The sequence below is a fragment of the Jaculus jaculus genome (genome assembly GCF_020740685.1).
Source record: "Jaculus jaculus isolate mJacJac1 chromosome Y unlocalized genomic scaffold, mJacJac1.mat.Y.cur SUPER_Y_unloc_2, whole genome shotgun sequence".
NCBI classification, from domain to species: Eukaryota; Metazoa; Chordata; class Mammalia; order Rodentia; family Dipodidae; genus Jaculus; species Jaculus jaculus.
The window spans coordinates 1,432,170-1,451,699 of NW_025423387.1; the positions used below are offsets into that span (position 1 = coordinate 1,432,170).

General features: G+C 38.2%; 1 pseudogene; it reads left to right on the forward strand.

Annotated features, from left to right (window-relative positions):
- The first annotated feature begins 9,051 nt into the window (after positions 1-9,051).
- Positions 9,052-18,684, forward strand: LOC123457173 (annotated as a pseudogene).
- Positions 18,685-19,530: the final 846 nt, after the last annotated feature.

Consider the following 19,530-nt stretch of genomic DNA (forward strand, 5'->3'; position numbering starts at 1 on the left):
TATGTGTAACCCCAGCATGATGACTCAAGACAGGAAATGGAAATGAAGATCCTTGGATCTCATTGGAAGTCTGAGGCAAGAAGAAAGGTGTGTTTTCAGGAAAAACCTGGGCCACAGAGTAAGGCCTTATATCACAAAATGGAAAGAACACACTGAAATGTAGCTAACTCTGTAGGGTGCTTGCCTTGCATCCACAAAGCTATGGGTGGGATCCCTAGCATTCATAAGCAAAATATAATTGTGCATGCTTTTATTCCTAGCAATTGGGAGGTTAAAAAAAAGTAAGAGAATCTCAAGATTATCATCAGAATAGGATGCAGGACACACTGTTGCAAAAATAATACGAATAAGCATAGAAAGGATAAAAATTCTAGAGAAATTATGAAGCCTCTCCCATATATATATATATATGTATGTATATATATATATATATATATATATATATATATATATATGTGTGTGTGTGTGTGTGTGTATATATATATATGTGTGTGTGTATATATATATATATGTATGTATGTATGTATGATGTGTGTGTGTGTGTGTGTATTTTAATAAGGTCTTCTTTTTTAAAATTATTTATTTATTTATTTGAGAATGACAGACACAAAAGAGAAAGATGTATAGAGGGAGGGAGAGAGAATGGGCATGCCAGGGCTTCCAGCCTCTGCAAATGAACTCCAGATGCGTGCGCTCCCTTGTGCATCTGGCTAATGTGGCACCTGGGGAACTGAGCCTCGAACTGGGGTCCTTAGGCTTCACAGGCAAGCGCTTAACCGCTAAGCCATCTCTCCAGCCCTTTTAATATATATTTTTATTGTCGACTTCTACACTTAGACAACAAATCATAGTATTTCTTTCCCTTCCTCCACTTTTCCCTTCATAACTCTGCTCTCTGTCATATCTCCTGCCTTTCTCCATTAGTCTCTTTTAACTTAATGGCATCATGTTTTCCTCCGGCTCTGAGTCTCTTGTGTAAGCATTGCTAGATACTGCAAAGTGTTGGATATGGAAGCCCAATTCTGTCTAGACAGTTGCATATTAAGAGTGGTACCCTTCCTTTGGCTCTTATGATCATTCTTCACTTCTTCCCAAACTGACCAAGAGCATTGGAGGATGTGAGGTATTTTAATGCTGGACACTCCTCCATCCTTTTTTCTCTTTTGGGTCATCCCATTGGTGGTTGCCATCTGAAAAGAGAAGTTTCTCTAACTAGAAGTTTGAGTAGCATTAATCTGTGAGTATTATTCAGTATATGCTTTGGGGCTATTTGGCTACAGAAATATATGTATTTATCCAGACAAAACCAGGCTTTCTATTATAAGGGATGGTCTACACTTGCCAGGCATGTATTCTCTTCCATATAGTGGGCCTTCAGTCCAATTAGCAGTTGGTTTCCACCAGAGCAGCCATACAACTAGTGAACTCATTCATTCATTTGGCCTATCCAGCCGAACTTGATGTTTCCAGTGTCCACTGTTTTCATTACTGATTTCTTCTATCTCCCATCAAGGCTGCATATACTATAGCCTTTTCCATCTTTAGTTGGCTGGCCTAAAGGGAGAAAGTTTTGTACTCACCACCAGCTTGATTTCACAATGACTGTGCCTCTCAGGCATGTGAAGTCTTCAACAATAGGGTCTTACCATCTATTTTTCAAGGAAAACCAAGGATCTTTGCAATAGCCTATAATGTTCTAGAGGCAACAGAGACTTCCCTAGCCAACAATTCACTGTAAGTAAACCCATGCTTGGCACTGAAAATTTTCTAGAAATTAACTACAGTTTCCAACTGACATTATTCAAAAAATTATATTTTTATATGTGTTTTAAGAAACTATCAAATTTTGATTGAATCTCCTCATGCCTTTATAGCTGTTTTCTAGCTTTTAGGCCTGTATTCCTGTTTTGTTTTGTTTTTTTTTCTTTCTAGGTCAAACACAAGTCTAAACATTTGTAGCTAGGATCCACATGTGACATAGAATATGCAACATTTGGCTTTCTGGCCTGGGTTACCTCACTTAGTATAATCCTTTCCAGATTGATCCATTTCCCTGCAAATTCCATTTTTATTTTAACCACTGAGTAGAACTCATGTTGTAGATGTACCACATCTTTATTATGCATTCATCTGTGTATGGACATCTAGGTGGTTCCATTTCTTATCTATTTTGAATACAGCCACAATAAACATGGTTGTGCAAGTATCTATAAGGTAATGAGAAGAGTTACTAGAATATATGCCTAGGATTGCCATAGCTGGATCATATAGAAAATCTATTTTTAGCTGTCTCAAAAACCTCCAAACTGATTTTCATAATCTGTATCAGATTAAATTCCCACCAACACCATAGAATTATTCCCTTTTTACTGCATCCTCCTTAACATTTATTGCCATTTGATTGCTTGATGGTAGCCATTTTGATGGGAGACAGATGGATTTTCAGGGTAGTTTTAATTTGCATTTTCCTGTAGGCTAAGGATGTAGCACAGTTTTTTAGGTGTTTATATGCCATCTGTATTTTTCCTGATGAGGACTCTCTATTTAGTTTCATAGCACATTTTCAATAAGGTTGTGATTCCCTATTATTCTGTTTTTGAGTTATTTGTACATTCTGAATATTAATCCACTGTCAGACCTGTAGCTGGAAACTACTTCCTCCCATTCTGTTTGTTTTCTCTTTGCTGTATTCAAGGTGTCCTTTGCTGTACAAAAGCTTTGTAATTTCTTGAGAACCCAGTAGTAGATTCATTGTTTTATTTTTGGATCAAACAGGGCTACATTCAGAAAGTCAATATGCAAATATGTTGAAGGCTTTCCCCTACCTTTTCCTCTAGAAGCTTCAGAGTTTCAGGTCTGATGTTGAGGTCCATGTTACTATGATTTTGTAATGTGTCATTTTTTTGCTTAAAATTGTTTGGTTACTTGAAATTTTTTTGTTCTTCAACATGAATTTCAGGTATTTTTTTCTATTTCTGTGAAGAATGTCATTGGAAATTTAATGGGGCTTGCATTAAATATGTATATTTCTTTTGGCAATATTGACATTTTCCCAATATTGATGCTTCCATTTCAAGATCATAAGATATACTTTCATTTTCTTGTGTTTTCTGTAGATTTCTCTTAAGTGTTTTAACATTCTCATTGTAGATATCTTTTGCCTCCTTGGTTAAGTTTATTCCAAGGTAATTTATTTATATAACTTAAGGCAATTTTGAAGTTTGGAGACTCCCTGATTTTATCATCAATATATTTCTTATTAGTATATAGGAAAGCTACTGATTTCTGTGTATTTATTTTGGATCCTGATACTTTACTAAAAGTGTTTATCCTGCTCTAACAGTTTGCTGGTAGAGATTTTACGGTGTGTAATTTTTTTTTTAATTTATTTATTTATGTATGTATGTATGTTATATCTTTGTTTTTGGTATTAGGTTGATGCTGGCTTTATAGAAGGAGTTCAGTAGAGTCTTTCCATTTGTATATCATGGAAATATTTGACAAGCAGTGGTGTTAGTTCTTCATGAATATCTGGTAAAGTTCACCTATTGATCCTTAGCCTGAAAGTTTTTAGTTGGGAGTCTTAAATAATGTCTTGGATGTCTGTACTTGTTATAGGTCTATTTTAATGGAGTATCTCTTTTGGATTTCATTTTAGAAAGTCATATGAATCAACCATTTCTTTCAGATTTTCAAATATATACACATATGTATATATTCTAAAAGAAGGTTCATGTAATTGTATGAATTTCTTTGGATTCTCTTGGAATAGTGATTCTTTCATCTGTAACTTCATTAAGTTTTGTCTCTTTATTGTGGTCAAATTTAGGTTTACCAATCTTGTTTCAAAGAACCAACTTATGTTTCTTTGTATTTTTGGATGGTTTTATTAAATCCTGCATAATCTTTATTACTTCTTCCCATCCTTCTTCATTTACCAAGGACTGAAGGTAAAGCATCAAACTGTTAATATCTTAATATCTTTTTTTTTAATTTAATTTATTAGTTTTCTTTTCAGTAAATACAGGCAGTTTGGTACCATTGTTTAGGCTCATCTGTGATCTACCCCTCCCATTGGACCCTCCTTGTTGATGTAAATGGGTCATGCACTGTGGAGTTAGCCCACAGTTATTGGTATGATAAATGTCTCTGCAAATCATGACCCAACATGTGACTCTGACATTCTTTCCACCCCCTCTTCCGCAAAATTTCCCTGAGCCATTTTGGGTTCATTTTTGGTCTGCTTCAGTGCTGAGGTGTTGGGGGCCTCTGAGGCTCTGGCTCTCTGATTTGGTAGGAGTTGATTTTTCTCTGCATTGGTCTCCTTCCCCTAGTGCTGGTATCCGGTTCACAGGAAAACATCACCTTTGCTTGTTTCACCAGTTGTCCTTAGTTTCAGTTGGGCCCCTTTTGAGGTATGTTGGGGCAGCTCTCTTCTTAGGATCTACATCTATCTGGAAAAGAGAAGCAGATTCTCCAACGGAGAGTAAGTTAGCACCCAGAGAATTGAGATAACACTTACTTTTTTGATAGACAGTATGATAGGTATAGGCCCACTTATACCCCGTGATTGATGGTAGCTTGATATTGTAGAGTGGGCTTGTGTTTGGGTATGGTTCTGACTTGTTTCCCAGCTCCAGCTATGGGTATAGTACCACTGAGTGAATCAGTTAGCCAAATCAAGAGCAATTGGTTCCTCACCATGGCTGTGTGCCACTATTGCACTTGTGTGGCATCACATCAGGTTATTTGTTGCTAATTAGGTTACACAATGCATTGCTTGGACAGATATTGGTCATTTCCCCCAGTCGCCTATGTAGCGCCTTCTGGCACTAGACACGCTGACTGTCTGGGGACTGACTCTCTCCTGGCTTCCAGCCATGTCATTCCATTTTACGCGTCAGTTGCGTATGGAGTCTTCACCAATAGGGTCTTACCACTGGCCTTTGGTGGGTCATCAAGTACTCTGATAGAAGTCTGTCATTATTTTGGGAAACCTTGTAGGTTTCTCTGATCAAAAGCTCATTGTGGATGGTAGGCCCAAGCTGGAAGTGGGGGTTACAGGTCAGTGTCCACTAAGAAATTGAGGAAAAAGATAACTAATATACAAGAGTTAGAGAGGATAGAGATAGAGGGGAGAGGGGGAGAGGGAGGGAGGGAAGATGTAGAAGATTTAGGTCACTTTTGATCCTACCCTCTCCAGTGTCTTGTAGTTCAGGTGTTTCCTGTAAGGGTCTAGTGAAGGTTCAGCCATTTGGTCTGTCTTTTAGGAAGTAGAATTTTATGGTACCATTGCCATTTGGGTCCGGATTACTGTTTTCCACCCTTCGATGCCCTCCCTGCCCTCCCATCCATCTTATTGTCTAGTCCATGAGGTGCTTGCTGGGTATGTAAGGTATCTTGGGTAGATTCAGGTTAGGTGTTGTAGATGAGTGAGACTATGTGTCCATTTTTTTTTCTGAGATTGGGTAAGTTTGCTGAGAATGATCTGTTCCAGGTTCACCCATTTTTCCTCAAATTTCTTTATGTCACTTTTTCTTACTGCTGTATAGAATTCCATTGTGTAGATATACCACATCTTTGTTATCCATTCTTCTAATGATGGACATCTGGGTTGATTCCAGCTTTTAGCTATTACGAATTGAGCTGCTACAAACATGGTTGAGCAAATCTCTCTGGCTTTTGGTTTGAAGGTTTTAGGGTAGATGCCCAGTAATGGTATAACTGGGTCTGTTGGTATTTCTATAGTCAGCTTTTTCAGGAGTCTCCTTATTGCTTGCCAAAGTGGTTGCACCATCCTGCATTCCCACCAACAGTGAATGAGTGTCCCTGCTTCTCCATATCCTCGCCAGCATTTATTTTCATTTGACCTTTTTGATGTTGGCTATCCTTATTGGGGTAAGGTGGAATCTCATAGTTGTTTTAATTTGCATTTCTCTGATGATTAGGGATGATGAACATTTTCTTAAGTGTGTGTTTGCCATTTGTATCTCTTCCTCTGTGAATTGCCTGTTTAACTCTATGCCCCATTTTGTGAGTGGTGTATTTGTCTTCTTATTATTTAGACTTTTGAGTTCTTTGTAAATTCTAGAGATAATACCTCTATCAGTTGGATAACCTGCAAATATTTTCTCCCCTTCTGTGGGTATTCTATTGGCTTTGCTTATTTTATGCTTCTCTGTAAAGAAACTCTTCAGCTTCATATGATCCCAATGATTGAGTGACTGTTTAAGAACTTGTCTCTTAATATCTTAATATAGACACTTAGAGCTATCAAATTCCCTCTTAGGACTGACTTCATTTTTTTCCCAAAGGTTTTGGTATGTTGTATTATCATTCTAATTTATTCTGTGAATTTATTAATTTGGTGTTTGATTCCTTGTTGTTTAGTCTCCATGAATTTCTGAATGCTCTGTAGCTTTTCAGTATTAACAGTTTTACTGGCAGATTAAATATGATTACCACTCTCACTGCTATCCTGATAATCACCTTCAGGACATGGTGGTGGATTGTGAAGTGACTCAAAATTTACCAAATTCAGGCGTGGGGAGATTGCTCAGCAGTATAAACACTTGATTTCAAACACTAAAGACTCATGTTCTGTTCCCCAGTACCTACATATGCCGAAGGCACTGGGGCAAATTAATTTGTTGCTCATTTGCAGTGGCAAGAATATCTCCCATGACCGTTCTCTCTCTCTCTGCCTGTTAGTCCTTGCATGCAGGAGGCCACGTCTGATGACCACTGTGGGTTCTACGCTATATCATAAATTCCAGGTCCCATTGGGTTAGACCTTGATTCTACCTTGAACAGTAAAACTAGAACAACCACCACAACAAAAAAATCTTTGAAACCAGTAAAGTAGACCACTAAGTGCTCACCCCACAGAGACTAACCAAGTGCCTTCAAGGCTCAGGGATCATTCATTCTAGAAGAGGAGTTGAAAGAATATAATAGTCATAGTATATAGGATATACTATATAATATAATATAATTGCCTGAGTATATTTTGTGATGTTGTTTACACACATACCCACAGGGAGAGAAGAGGGGGAGGGAGAAACTGGTACACTCATGACCATACAGGGAAGGCTGGTAACTCCAATGAAGAGGGGAATTAGTGACATGAAGTGGAGAAGAGGGAGCATAATAGTATATTCCCTTTGACATAGGACCAGTATTCAAGATGTTCTCACCTAGTTCTCAGTTTACGAAGTATACTTTTGTAAGACAGTGGAATTAACTTGTAGTAGAATGTTAGCCTAGCATGCTCAAGGCCCTAGTTTTGGATCTTATAACTATAACTTATAACTATATAAGTGGATTGTTTTTTACTCTAGCAAAGGAGGTTTGAGTTTACCTAAATTACCAATAAATGAGTAACAAAGCTTTATGGTACTTCTCTGAACTATACCCCTATATGAGCAGTTATGAAAAAAGTATGTGACTTGTAAGTTTTGACTGGTCTATAAGCTGCTGACATGGTCTACCATTTACTAATGATGTGAGGGATTAAATGAAGGGAGACTTAAAATTATTTCATCATTAAATGCTCCCAGTGTATTCCAACACTACAAAAATAGAAAAGATTGCTTGTCACGAAGAGTTTGGTGGGCTGGTGGGATGGATTACCAATGAAAGCAGTTCCCTGAGAAGCCAAATGACCTGGGCCAATTCTCCTAGATCAATGTAGGCCAGATGCACAAGGGTGCACTTGCATGTGGTGTTTGCTTGAAGCGGCCAAAGGCCCTGACACACCCATTCTGTCCTTTTATCTGCCTCTCTCACTCTCTCTCAATTAAATAAAACAATAAATAAGGTATTTAGCAAAAGAAGAGTTTAGCTAGAATAATAAGCTTGGCAAACCTCTAGGGCTTTTTTCCTTCCTATTCATTCTGGTCTTCAAGTCACTTCCTTGATTATTTGCATCAGGATCATGGTGACTAATTAATTCCATGCTTAGCACCATCCCAGCAAAACTATCTTTTACATTTCCACACTGAATTCTGCTCTCCATTTCAGGTACCTGGTTTATATACTTCTTATCAAATGTGAATTATTACTTTTATCCTTACCTTCAATGTTGGCAGTATCATTTTACTAGGATGCCACCTCTCCTTACAGAGAGTGTGCTTAACCATTTAATTTACTGCCCTACACAAAGTTGTTAAATTGTGGGGTTTAGCCTGGTAAGCTTACCTTTTCACCAACAGTTTCAATAATATGTTATAGGCTAGTGCCTCTTTTTCTCCCCATGCAAGAGATCTGTCTGTCTGCTGGTTTTAGACTCAGGAGGTTCTGTGTGTTGTTTTGTTTTGTTTTCATTATTTTTGCAGATATTTTTTTCTCCTTTGGAATATTTGGTTGTGATAAAAGAACTTTTTTCTCCTCTATAGTCCAAAATAGGAAAAGGAAAATTACCTATCTGGTAAAAGGAATGGAATCATTTATTAGTTACCTAGAGTAACCAGCAATACTTATGGAGTAAATTAACACAGAAAATTTTAAAATTCTATGCACAAATATTTCTGAGCTTTTATAGAATGTAAATGACTCAGAGATGTTTGTATCAATTTTGTTCATGTCATAAATTCATGGTAATAGGAAGGATTAAATATCCTCAGCTTGTTCTGGGACCAGTTGGAGTGGGGACTGTTTGCAAGGGCAGAGGGCCAAACTGGACATGGTGGCACACCAGTGGCCACTCCAGTGTTAACTTGCTGGTGTGAAGTTGTAGTTAGAGTAGATAGAGAACTTAAATGACCCTAGTTATCATGTTTTGAAAAGAAAGGGAATGATGTTTAACTTTATCATACAGTAATCAGCAGAAAATACTATCCAGTAAAACCGTAACTGAAACTTCACCAGTACCACTGCTGATTTTGTTGGGATTATTACCTTTCAATGATAGCCCAGAGAATTTTTTAAATTTAAAGTTGAGAATGTTTTAAAAATTAGTTATGTACACGGTGTGTATCCAGTCATGTTGTTAATATTGTCAGCCTGACCCCTCTCCATCACACTACGCAGTTACTCTTCTCATTGGAGAATATGGGCCATGCATTGTCGGGTTAGTCATCAGTTATGGGTAACAGCCAGTGTCTCTGTGCAAAATGACCAGATGTGTGGCTCTAACATTCTTTCAGCCTCCTCTTATACAAATTTCCCTTAGCCATGATGGATTCATTTTACGTTTGCTTCAGTATTAAAACCTTGGGTGCCTTGAATCCTACCAAATCAGATATTTAGAGACACAGTTTATGATTTTTATGGTTGCGTTTTCATTATTTATGTTTGGTTGGTTTTGGCTTTCATTTTTTCCTAGTAAGTTTGTATTCCATCCCAGGATGACCTGGAATGACCTGTCTAGCTAGCTCAGGCTTGAGTTTAAATGATCCTTTTATTTAGACTTATTATTTTCTATAGATTTTATGGAAAAATCCAACATGTCCATAAAGGGGTAATTTCATAAGATCCTATTATGCTTTATATTTAACTGTGCTTCTCTCTGTGTCAGAGGAATCTCTGGACCCAGAAAGACTATTACAATGCCCTTAGGATAAAAATCACCACACCAGGGCCTGCAGGATTCCTTATCACCTTATCAAGTGAAAAAGGTAGGATAATTCACCCTCTCATTACATTTGAGTTGTTTTACATGTGTAGATTTAGCTGATGTGGTGGTATATGCCTTTAATCCAGGCAGTCAGAAGGATCACTGTGTGTATAGGGACAGCATGACCCTAGAGGTTCCCTATTCTGAATTTTCAAAAGGTAAAAAAAGATAGATTTTTGGAAGTTGCAAGTAATTTTATCTTAAATGGTTTCTTTTTCCCCCTTCCTGGCCTTATTTCTCTTTTACTCGTCCTTTCTTCCCTTTTTCCTTTCCTCCTTCATTTACCTGTGAGTTTGGTTTAGTATATATGCAAATCAGCACATCTGGCCACTGCAGCAGGTCTTCAGACCCATGTGCTTTGCTTACCATAGGTAATGAGGAATCAAGCTGGGCTGTCAGGCTTTTCAAAAAGTGTCTTTAACTGCTGCTCTATGTTCCCAGCCCTAAATTGAAATATTTAAATGAATGTCACAATGGTTTGGTGAGTCACCTCCTGTGTTAAATACCAACAGTGACAAAAAGGGATAATATAATTTTTTTTTTCTCTTTGGTTTTCTTCCCTCAAGTGGTGGCAATAACATCCTTTCCAAACAGTATCTCTTGAGTATTCTTTGGTATTTCCATTTGAGAGTGGGAAAGAATGGGCTTTTCATATCCTTTTTCAACTGCCTCTCAGGCTGGTCTGAAACTCACAGTTTCCTACAGATTTGGTCTTGAGAGTGATGGAGTGTAAGGCATGCATCACCACACCTGACAAAGTTAGTTTGAGACAGGATTTCTTACTGAAACTGGAGATCACAGAATGAATTATACTCAGTAGATAGTAAGCCCTGGCATCTCTTCTCTCCACCAGCCAAGCGGTGGGATCATGTGTCATCATTTTCGTCTTTTCAGGAATGTTGGAAATCTATACTAGGTCCTTATCATTTTGCCTCCAACTCTTTATTAACTTAACTCCTCCTCAGCTCTGTCTTTTTGTTTAGAATAATGTTCCATATAGGGCAACGGATGTAACATTCAATGCCAAGGATATCCTTGAAGTGGTCCACCTGCCTCAACTTCACAACTGGCCCAGTATATCCTGCTACAAATTACTTTATGTTACTTATCTGAGGTTTTATTTCTGAAGGCTCTTTTTCTTATTTTTTCACAGTTTCTTTCAATTATATAGTATGTTTTCATCAAATTCACTCAAGAAAATTACAGTTTCTTATCCCTGCCCCATCTTGACTTATTGTTATTCGCTTCCCAAATAAACAAACTTTTGCTTTCAGGAGAGAGAGGACTGAGAGAGAGACAAAGAGGTTATGGTGGACATGCTAGGACTCCAGTCATTGCAAACTGTCTTTAGATGCATGCAGTGTGAGTGTGTGAGAGTGCGTGTGTGTGTGTGTGTCTATGAATTTAATTTGTGTTGCTTTCATGAGCATGACAGAGTCTATTTTGCAGAGTTGGGTCAATGTATTGGTGGCCAAGCCATATCTTTTGTGCATTTTTCATTGGTACATTTGCCAAAACATTTGGTTGATAATTGTAAATCCTTACTTTTAGATTAATACAAGATTTTGGTTTAATACAGGAATGTTTTCCTATAAGTTATTTCCTATCATTTGAATTTTCTGTTTACCTGAGATTACTAATGTAAATATCATATTCTTGAGAGTCACTTTGTATTGCTTGAAAAGTGTGTCCCTGCATTAATCTGAAAAACATCACTTGTCTGTATCCTCTGCAGCCAGCTACATTAAGCAGCTATTTTCCCATGCCTGTACTACATTAGCGGGAACACTGCACCCATGCATATGGGTTGCATTCTAGTGTTATGGTCCATCCTGAATATCACCTTTTAAAGACATGCACAGAACTCTGCCATTACAGATTTTACTTTCTGGGAGACCCTTGTGATACCAAGAAAAAAATGAGGAAATACACTTGCAATTGATTGCTTACATCTGTGTAATCACAGAAATTTGGTTTCATACTTGACACTCATCAGAAAGAGGCTTACATTTTGATGATTTTGAAATAATGTCTTTACATTCTTTGTATCAATAAACACTTCCTTCTTAATTTTCTGTTAGGCTTATACACACTACAGCTGAGCTACATATTTGTTGGGGAACTTGAGAGGAGTCAGTAACAGTAAAAGGCTGACACACCATCCTTGGCTTTAAGAAATCCAAACAGTTAACCAATCCCTTTCTTTTGATTCCACAGAATCATCCTGATGTTGCAAAAAATTTGGCTACATGTCCATTCAATGCTCGTCACCTGGTTCCAAGGACTGAACTCAGTCATCATATCTCAATATGTGATGACAGGTGTTGTACAGAGCAGGATGTGGGTAAGCCTGGATAGTTCAAAGGTTCCCAAACTACAACTGACTCTTTCAAATGTACATTGTGAGCAAAATTCTACCTTCACCTATTTTTTAAAAATGGTATATTGTGTATCTCCATAATTTTTATAATTAGGTGACCAGACAATTTTCTATCCTAAGAGCCTGACTCATATTCTTGGGGCTGGTTATGAGCTCAGTTTATAAAGTGGTTCCTAATATGTATCACCTTCTTACTTGACCCCCAGCATTAAGTGAATCTGATGTGAACATATTTTCTGTATTCTCAGCACTCAGGGTGGAGGCAGGAGAACCAGGGATCTCCAGATCATCCTTGGTTACATAGTGACCATGACACTAGCCAGTACTAAATGCAGCTATCTCAATATATACATAGATATACTTATTTCTGTATCTAGATATCTATATCTTTATCATTTTCTATGAGATTTTTTAATTTCTATGCATGTGATGTATGTCTTTATTTCTGTTTCCTTTTCTTGTCTTGCAAAATTTGTTCTAGCCATGTTTTATACAAAATAGTCTGATAAGGCTATAATGCCTTTTGCATGGAAACCTGGTAGTCTGTCATTTATATGTAAATTTCTTGTCTTGCAGTTCAACCCAACCAGGAACCCTGGACAAGACACTTTTCCCAAGAACACTTGGGAGTACCCTCCTTGTGATGAATACTGGGATCAAGGTAAATGCCACTACATCATTTTCTTCAACATATGTAAATCTCAAGTCATTTGCTCAAGGAAAATTTTCTTTTATCTTACTGTACCATATTGCTCAAAAAGCCTTCCTTTTTTCATAGGCCCCCAGTTGAGCTCATTTGTAACACCATGCAAACATGTAGAATAGCCTGTGCCTCTTGACTAGCAAAAACATTTCTTCCCATCTGCTTCCTTTTGTAACTTCTATTGTGATATCTGTGTCTGATTGTTATGAGGTAGGGTTAATATTATGTATTGTTCTGTATTTATATCTTGTAATTAAATTCCTGCTTCTGTGTCACATTGGGGGTAAATGAGTTTTACTTGCATTATAAACGTAGAGACAGTATTGATCACCATACAATGAACTATAATTGTGTCTCATGTTGGTTATCACAAATGAATTTTTGCTTCCTTTGGCAGAATTGGTTGAAGAGAATAACACCACCCCATTTACCTGGGGCACAACCAGATTCTGTGAGAAGAAATGGTAAATGCATTGGCCTTACTGTGTCCCCTACATCCCCAAATCTGTGTGCTCCATTAGAAAAACAAAGGAAAGAAAGGAAAATAAAAACAGAAACAAAGAAAGAAGAAAAGAAATAATGATAGGAAAAAAAAAAAGAAGGAAAGGGAATGGGTGGAAAGGCAAGAGGAAATGATGTGAGGCAAAGCAAGAAGCCAGAGTCAAGGCATGAAGCAACAGACAAGGCAAAAAGGGAAGGCAAAAGGCCAGGAGAAACAAGAGGGAAAAAGGGAACACAATGCTAGTGTCCAGGCAAAGGTGAGAAGGAAGCAAGGCAAGACAGGCGTTAACGTGATGGAAGAGGCAATTAATACAAGAGGCCAGGAAAGAAACAAGGCAAGCCTACAGGCAAAGTGAATCCAGATAAATGAATAGGCAAGGGAAGCAAGGACAGCTGTGAGTCAAGCGAGGTAAGAGGCGAGGCAAAATAAGGCAAGGCAAATAAGGGACAATAGCAAGGCAAGAGCCCAGGGAAGGTATGGCCACTTAAGGCAAGAGTGCAGGCAAGGCAAGGGAAGAGGCCACATAAGGGAAGAGAATGGGCAAGGCAAGGAAATGGTACATGTAAGGCAAGGGGAAGGCTTGCCATGAATCAAGGCCAGGAAAGAAGGAGCATAGGCAACGAGTCAGGAAATGCTACAGCCCAGGCCAACAAGGTGAAAGGCAAGTCAAGAGGCAAGGGCATGGCCTGGGAAGAGGTAAGCAAGGGAAGAGGAGAGGCCAGAAAGGCAAGGGGCCAGGCAACGCAGTTAAACAACAGCATGGCAAGTGCCCACTTAAGTCCAGAGGCCAGGCAAGGCAAGGGAAGAGACCACATAAGGCAAGAGAAGAAGTTAGGCAAGGAAGTGGAAGGGACAAGCCAAGAAGAAGGTTTGCCATGAATCATGGCCAGGAAAGAATGAGCAAAGAAAATGAGCCAGGTAATTCTATAGTCCAGCACACAAGGCGAAAGGCAAGGCAAGAGGAAAGGGACACAGCCTGGTAAGAGCAAGGCAAGGGAAAAGGAGAGGCCAGAAAAAGGCAAGGGACCAGGAAGGCAATCAGCAAGCATAGAAAGTGGCATTTCAGGTGACAAGAAGTCACAAAACAGACAAGAGGCCAGGCAATTCTGGAGGCCACAATAGAAGGAAGATTATGCAAGAGTTCACACAAGACAAAAGTGATGCAAGGAAAGACAAGAGGGTAGATAGTCAAGAGGTCATTCAACTAAAGAGGCAAGGCAAGGCAAGGTAAAGAAAGGCAAAGGGCCAGGCTATACATAAAGTAAGGCAAGTAAAGAGGAAAGCAAGGCAACAGGCAAGGTAAGGCACCATGGAATATAATGCTAGGCATGAGGCAAGATGAGTAGGCATGCATGGCAAGAGACAATGCAGGGAAAGGAAGGCAAAGAAAGGCAATGCTAATCAACAGACAAGGCAAGGGGAAGCAAGGCCAGTCAGCAGACAAGGCAGGGAGAAAGGCAAGAGGGAGCATATGCAACAGGCCAAAGAAACCAATAGGTCAAGCAAGGCAAGAGACAAGGTAGGGAAGGCAAGTTCATTCAAGGGCACAACAAGGCCAGGAATAGTCAAAGCAATGCAGGATGCATTGAAGGGCAAGGCTGAAGGCAAAGCAATTCAGGAGCATGCTAAAGCAAGAGATTAGGCAAGAAAAGAGGCCAGGCAAGGATAGAAGCAATGCAAGGCAAGTGACAAGGCAGGGCAAGTCAAGGCAAGGAACAAGGCAAGACAACAGGCTAGTCAAGAAACAAGGTAAGGCAAGAGATAAGACAAAACAATTCATTCAGGGCATGACAAGGGAAAAGGCAAGTCAAGGCAACGGGAAGGCAAAGCAAGAGGCAAGTTAAAAGGCAAGGCAAAAGGGAAAGTAAGAGAAAAGTTAATACAAGAGGAAAAGAAATGAAGAAGCAAGGCAACAAATTGGCAATGCAACTCAATAAGCAAGGCAAAGCAGAGGAAAGGCCTGGCAAGTAAAGTCCACAATCTTACCTTGATGATGTTTGATTGGTTATCTACTGCAGATATTTTTACTGGTATTTTTTTTTTTCTGTATTTGTTCCTTGATACAAGATCATGGTCTTTGTACTTATCAGTTAAGGCACAAAAATGTTACCTTATTGTGTTACAGAGGAGCAGCACTGTTAGCCTTTCTTGGTTGTTTTCGTTTGTATGTTCTTTAAATTGTTTATTTATTGTTAAAGAGAATAAGTGAGAATGTGAACAGCAGGACTCCTTACCATTGCAAAAATTGTCTACATACATGTGCTACTTTGTACATCTGGATTTATGTTATATGGGTGCTGAGGAATTGAAGCTGGCAAAGTCAGCTAAGCAACTAAATGTCTCTAATTGTGGAGGAACCTACCCATACCTGTAGGTGGTATTCTTGTGTCTTGTTTGCTTTTTTCTTCTTTTATATTTCCACATTTGCATTGTTAACAAAGTCATACACAAAAACTGAGGAAATGATAACTTGCTCGCAGCACAAACATGTGTCAGAGTTGTGATTCCCTGGTACTCATATAAATACCATTAGACCTAGCCACAAGCTTGCAGTCTCAGTCCTCAGGAGGCAAAGACAGAATTACTGGGCCAAACTGAGGGAGAATAAATCTGTGGGTTCAAGTGAAAGACACTGGCATGGTAAGTAAAGTGAAGAATCCTCAAGGAAGACACCCAGAGCCGTTCTCTGGTCTCCAAACATGCACCCTTAAGGGTTTACACATCACACCTCCACAAGAAATTTTGCAGCAATTCCATTTAAATCATTTCTACTCCAGACAGCTAGAGTCTGCAGATGGGGTCTTTAAAGTAGTTTGAGATTTGGAAATCCAGAGTATTTATTGGGTAAGGAAGAAAATCATTACTCTTCATACTTATATTTTATAACCAGTTCAAACCTCAGAATTCTCATCTCCCAACTGAAAACAGAGGAGAATTGTTCCCAACAAAACTAAGACTATATCTGGATTTGAAAACAAATAAATAAAATTGTCTTTTTCATTTTTTTTCTTTCTTGTTTGTTTGCTTGATTTCTTTTGTTTTTCTGTGTAGTATCTTACTCTATCCTAGCCTGACCATGAAAGAATAGTACCATTTTGGTCTCAAATTCAGAGAGGTCTTCCTACCTCTATCTCCTGAGTGCCTGGGTTGAAGAAATGTTCCACAGTGCCAGGAAATGGAGTCTATACTTTTATCAACTTTATTTTTATTTTGTGAGACATGGTCTCACTCTCCTATAGACTGACCTTAAACTCAGCAGTAGTACACTGTGAACTAAAACATGGCAATCCTCAAACCCTGCCTTCCAAGTGTGGGGATTTATCTTGTGTGCTACAATTTGTTCTTTGTATTTTATATTCCCGAACATGACATGATATATTTTTGTTACTGGGTTACATGAGTCAGTTGATTATTTATTTATTTTTGATTTTGAGGTAAGTTCTTGTTCTATCATAGGCTGATTTGGAATTAACTATGAAGTCTCAACGTTAACACAAGCTCTCACTGATTCCTCTAGTTATAAGTCCTGACTGGTATGATTAAGGGCATGTGACACCATGCCCAGCTCTTGATAATTTTCGAGGGCATGCTAATTTTCCATCAGCAATACAGAAAAAATCTGAAATGTGAATTCTAACATTTACAAATGTAAATTTGCCTCAGTACTGTGGGGCATATATCACCAGTTTTTAATGTTGTATTTATTCACCATAGAATGGGGAATGTACAGATCCAAGGTGGAGAAAGGGGAGGAAAAGTGAATATACATGGGCATGCCTTGGCCTCCATCCAGTGAAAATGAAATCCAGAAGCATGTATGATGGTAATAGAGGGTACTGGGGATGCAAATATGAGCTCTCACATTTCTGAGTCAAGAAACTTAACCACTAATGCTTCTCTCCAGCCCTGAGGTTTGGAATTTTCAATGTAATGGTATACTGTTTTCATGTATGTTGAGTTAATGATCCTGTAATTCAACAAGGCATTGGATGTTGTTATTGTTAATCTTAATTTCTAGAAAATGAAACATTTTGGTCCCGTCCTAATGAGTATGCAGAATAGCGAACATTACAGAGAAGTGGAAATAGAATTCAAGTTGCTGGAAAGTATTTGCATTTCAGATTAAAGTAGGTCGTCTTTCCCTGAGATTAAAGTCACATTCTGAGAAATGATGTGAGCCTCCCAGAAAAATATGCATATGTTGACATAATGGTATTCTTCTTTGCTTGTTTAGATATATAGTCCTACAAGTAACACAGCTATGGAACATAAAAGTAATCTGGCTTCAGGCAAGCAAGTTCCAAAGACTCTGCCATGGAAAAACAGTAAGTAACATAGAGACAGATTGCTTCTACACTGTTTCACTGTGTTGGCCACAGCAGAATGTTGGGTGCCTCGCTCCAGTCAAACATGCTGCATTTCAGCAGCGAGGCCACTTCTTGGTCTCTGCTCCCTTGGTAGTACTGGTTACAAGAGCACATGACCACACCTAGATGTCTTGTATGGATTCTAGAGACTGCAAGTTGGGCAGTTTCAGCCTTTTCTTGACTTTCATTCATTTCTGCACAGAAAGTACCTATATCAGTCAGCTCTTGAGTCCTTAATACAAACTTCCTAATGTTCCTTCGACATCCAAATTCCTTTTAAGTCTTTATTATAACTTGAGCTAAATTTTGAGTGAATAGAGGATTGCCTTTAAACATCTCCTTTGTTATGTTTCCAATACAATGAATTCACTAAATGAGATTCCAAAAGGCTTCTACAGAGGACTGGGGAATGGCTCATTGGGTAAGAATGTTCTTATATAAGACCTAAGGGTCTGCTTTTCCTTGAGTTCTGTACCCCAGCATCCACATAAACAGTAGGGTATATCCACCTATAGGTGTAATCCCAGTCCCTTTGTGGAGTGGAGACTGAAGAATTGGTCCGGCTCATTTTTTAGCTAGCTTGACTAAAAATAAATAAAATAATAATAACAATAATAAATCAATAAAATAATAATTAAAAATAATTAATAAAATAATAAAAATAAAGAAGCTTCAGTTTCTATGAGACACTATTTAAAGAAGACATGCAGCTGAATAGAAGACACCAAAAATTCTACATGATCTGCATACATGAGCACAAAGCCTATCATGATACCTCATGCACATACTACAGACCTGTGAAAAAAGGCTTAATAGAGCTAGGCATGTTAGCATATACCTGGAATTGAAGCATTTGGGAAGCTGATGCAGAAGGATCAGGAATTCAAGGACTGACATCCTTCTGTGTTACTGTCTCAAAAGTCTGATAGGTAAAGAACTATATTCCTTTTACTTTAAGTGGTATCCTTTTTACTATTTTTTTTTAACATTTGTTACACTGTGTACCATAAAAACAGGTTATCTGTGTGGAGTACACATTGACAATGGAGTAAGTATCACTTGGCGTAGTAGGTTAATGTAGAAATTTTTGTATTCATAGGTGGATATGGACAGTAACTGAACATCTTTCACAACTAAGATTTTGGATTCCAATTTATTATGTCTTCAGATGGTAAATAGACTGAACTGGGCTGAAAGCATTTTGTATTCAATTTTCTTTCAGATTATGATTCTAAATTAATGCTTGGGATAGGTACTTTTTAAAGTATATAGCCTAAATTATGGCCTTACACAGTAATGAACTAGCATTTAGTAGTTAAATTAGAATTGTACCTGGATGGCATGTCTTATGCCTCTAATACTGGTGCTCCTTCATTAGGCAGAGGTAGAAATATTACCAGGAGTATGAGCCTGTCATGCAACCACTTTTATATTCTAAGTGGTTATGATAGAGTAAGGTAGTTCCTGAAAGGAATAAACAAGAAGAAGCAGGAGAAGAAAAGAGAGAAGGAAAAGGGGAGGAGAGAAGAAGGAGAAGACAAAAGGGAGAAGGAAGAAGAAGAAAAGAAGAAAGAACAATATATGGAATAGTGCTACATAAATGGGAACTGAATTCCTTTCTGATATCACTAGATATTTAGTAATAAGACACCATTGAATTCTATTGAGTTTCTGAAAGCACCACTTACACTGAAAACCTAGAAGTTTCTCCATATAAAGTCAAGTCCAGACATTTATCCTTTGAATTGAACTCTTTGCTGTTATACTATGAAAAGTTCTTTTTTCTATGAAAGTCATAAGGTAATAGGAAATTCACCATTGTTTGGTAAGAATTTTGTTTAATTCAGACATACTATGTTACTGTGTATAGGGGTTTTTAACTAAAGATGTTAAGCAAAGTGTGCCTGAGTACTGAGATTACATGGGGCTCCAGAAATTTTTAATTTTCTTCATTAAAAAACT